Source organism: Nicotiana attenuata, unplaced genomic scaffold (assembly GCF_001879085.1).
Source record: "Nicotiana attenuata strain UT unplaced genomic scaffold, NIATTr2, whole genome shotgun sequence".
In the NCBI taxonomy this organism is placed as follows: Eukaryota; Viridiplantae; Streptophyta; class Magnoliopsida; order Solanales; family Solanaceae; genus Nicotiana; species Nicotiana attenuata.
The window spans coordinates 2,658-5,460 of NW_017691468.1; the positions used below are offsets into that span (position 1 = coordinate 2,658).

The 2,803-nt window shown below is 37.1% G+C and overlaps 1 long non-coding RNA gene across 1 annotated transcript; it reads left to right on the forward strand.

Annotated features, from left to right (window-relative positions):
* The first annotated feature begins 7 nt into the window (after positions 1–7).
* On the forward strand, positions 8–2,275 carry LOC109222514. Its single transcript, XR_002067419.1, has 4 exons — positions 8–752; positions 1,490–1,574; positions 1,849–1,970; positions 2,256–2,275. It is a non-coding gene; the product is annotated as an uncharacterized LOC109222514 (long non-coding RNA).
* Positions 2,276–2,803: the final 528 nt, after the last annotated feature.

Genomic DNA, 2,803 nt, shown 5'->3' on the forward strand with positions numbered 1-2,803 from the left:
AAAAAAAAAAAAAAAAAATATTGCTTGATTTTAACAATGGATCTTAATTGTGGAAATGTTATGTGTATCGCTTGGAATGATCCTTTCCCTCTTTATGGGTGCTCTGTTTTCCTCCTTTTTTTTTTTCGTTTCGAAGCGTTAACTACCATTGTCTACTGTAGAATACTAGTTGAGCTAGCTTTTCTTAAGCAGTTAATTACCTTTGGCCTCTTTTCATCAGCAAACTCAGACTTGTGAGTGCTGAATGAAGTACGTACTATTTATCTTGTGAGCTAGGGGCCGAGGTGGATCTAGGAATTATATTTGATGGTTCAACCTCTAGGTCTTGCTATTGTATCCATTACATTTTTAAGTTGAACCTGTAGATGATGTGCTATATCCGCCACTAGCTAGGGGTTGATGCTTTTACCAGGTGAAACTAGTATAAAAGTGCCGATCACGAATTAATTGAGGGTCCAACATGTTGGATCCATAGCAATGGATTGGTATGATTTTCACTATCTTCTTAATTGTCTATGATGTGTCAATGTTGTAGTTATGGTAAAGTATAAACAGTTCAAGTTTACTTGTCTTCTACCTTTTTGGAAATTTAAGCTGTTGTGACTATCTGTGACCATTCCTTTTGGTGATAATCTGTTAGTATTTTTTTCTTGCAGCTTTGGAGGACAGTGCTACTACTACCTTTCAAGCTTGTGACCGTGTTTATTCATGAAGCTAGTCATGCTATAGCTTGCAAACTTACCTGCGGCCATGTAAAGAGTCCTTTTCTCTTTCTTTTAATCGTTACGGTATGATACTGTTGGTTCATATTTCCTGCGAGCAGTGGCGAAACAAGGAAATTCAATAAGGGTGTTCAAATTTTGAACACCCTTTGCCAGTGGGCTATGCAAGGGTGTTCAGAGTCTATTTTTTATTCAATAACAAGTAGCAATATTTTACCTTATACGGACGTATAAGTGTTCAGTTGACCACCCTTGGGCCAACATACCTTCGCCCCTGCCTGAGAGAGTTTTTTATAATACTGAAAGATATGACACTTGTTGGAAGCTGAAAATTACGTGTTCTTATAGTTGGATATTGTGATGGAATATGATAGTTCACCATTTATAGCTTTAGAAGTTGCATCATCCTTCACTGACCAGAACATATTCATTAATATAACTGCCAGAAAAGAAAATTAGTTTTCGATTGATGTTAGCTAATAGTATACTATTACAGTTCGAACTGTTGTACTATCGTGCTTCATAGCAGTAGTGAGAAAAAGAAAACCCTGAACATATTCAGTGCTTGTTTCAAGTTCCTTATACCCGGGCATATTTCTGAGTAATTGGGAACATTGTTTTAGGAACTATTTATTAGCTATGCCATTGCCACATATATGACTGTGTACATACCAATTAATAAATAGTCCTATCTTCAGCCTTATGTGACAGAATGGATCTGTGTTTCCTCTTTTAGCTGATTTTATGAAGCTTGTATTCACCTGCAGGTTGAGGGGATACAGGTTCATGCTGACGAAGGTGGCACTACACAAACACGTGGTGGCGTATATTGGTTCATCTTGCCAGCTGGATGTATATTTTTATCACTTCTCTAGTTACATTTTAATTTCAGTGGCTGCAAAGTTCTTATCAAAATGAACTGTGAACTTATTGATTTTGTTTGTCTTGGTTGATTTGATATGTAAATAATCTTGGTACTAGAATAATGTTCCATATTTCTTATGTCTAAATAAACATTACTATCTGTAACATGCCTATAATGAGTTTTTCTCTTTCAGTGACTGATGTTAACTCACATGACAATCTTGTTTGGATCATGGAATCGACTTTATTTTCTCGTTTATAGATCTTGGTTCAGCATTTTGGGGAATGGTATTAGTGCTTGCATCCACCAAGCTCCTTACAGCAAGAATTGCAGCAGGATGTTTACTGGTCACACTAATTGTTGTTCTTTTTGTGGCTAAAAATGTGAGTGACAATCAATTCCCAAGAGCATCTCAAATTCATCTTAATGGCCTAGCATAAATGTATGAGATGTGCATTTTGAAAAATCCGTGTACAACTCAATGTAGCAGGTGTTCTGAAATGTAATTATTATCTCAGTGTCTCCTTTGCTAACAGGACTGGGACAGTTTTTTTTAACTTGAGCTAGTTGATATTGGATCTCTAAATAATAATTGACTTAATATGCATGGTTCTATGATGAAGTTGCAGTACTTGCTTACTGATCATGTCATGTCGTCTTTTCTGCAGTGGACACTCCGCGGCCTTTGGCGGATGATTCGGAGTTGATTTGGAAGAACAATTCTTATGTGAGAAGCTTAAGTGAAAAGAGTTGATCGGAGTTTGACTTTTATGTATAATACTCCGGAATGATGTTTTGATAATTCCAATAGCTTGGTATGGTGTTTGTGGACTTAGGCGTATGTCCGAATTTGGATTTGGAGGTTCGTAGGTTGATTTGATATATACTGGCGAAAGTTGGAAAGTTGAAGGTTTGGAATGTTGAGAGGTTTGACCGGGAGTTGACTTTGCTGATATCAGGTTCGGATTTCGATTTTGAGAGTTGGTATAGCTCCATTGTGTCATTTGTGACTTGCATGCAATGACGTTATCCCGGGCTGATTTGATTTGATTCAGCGCGAGTTGTAGAAGTTGACAGTTCATAAGTTTATACAAATCGATTTGAGGTGAGATTCGTAGTCTTGATGTGATTTGAGGCCTCGAGTAGGTCCGCATTATGTTATGAAACTTGTTGGTATGTTTCAACGAGTTCCCGGGGGCCTTATATGTATTTCAGA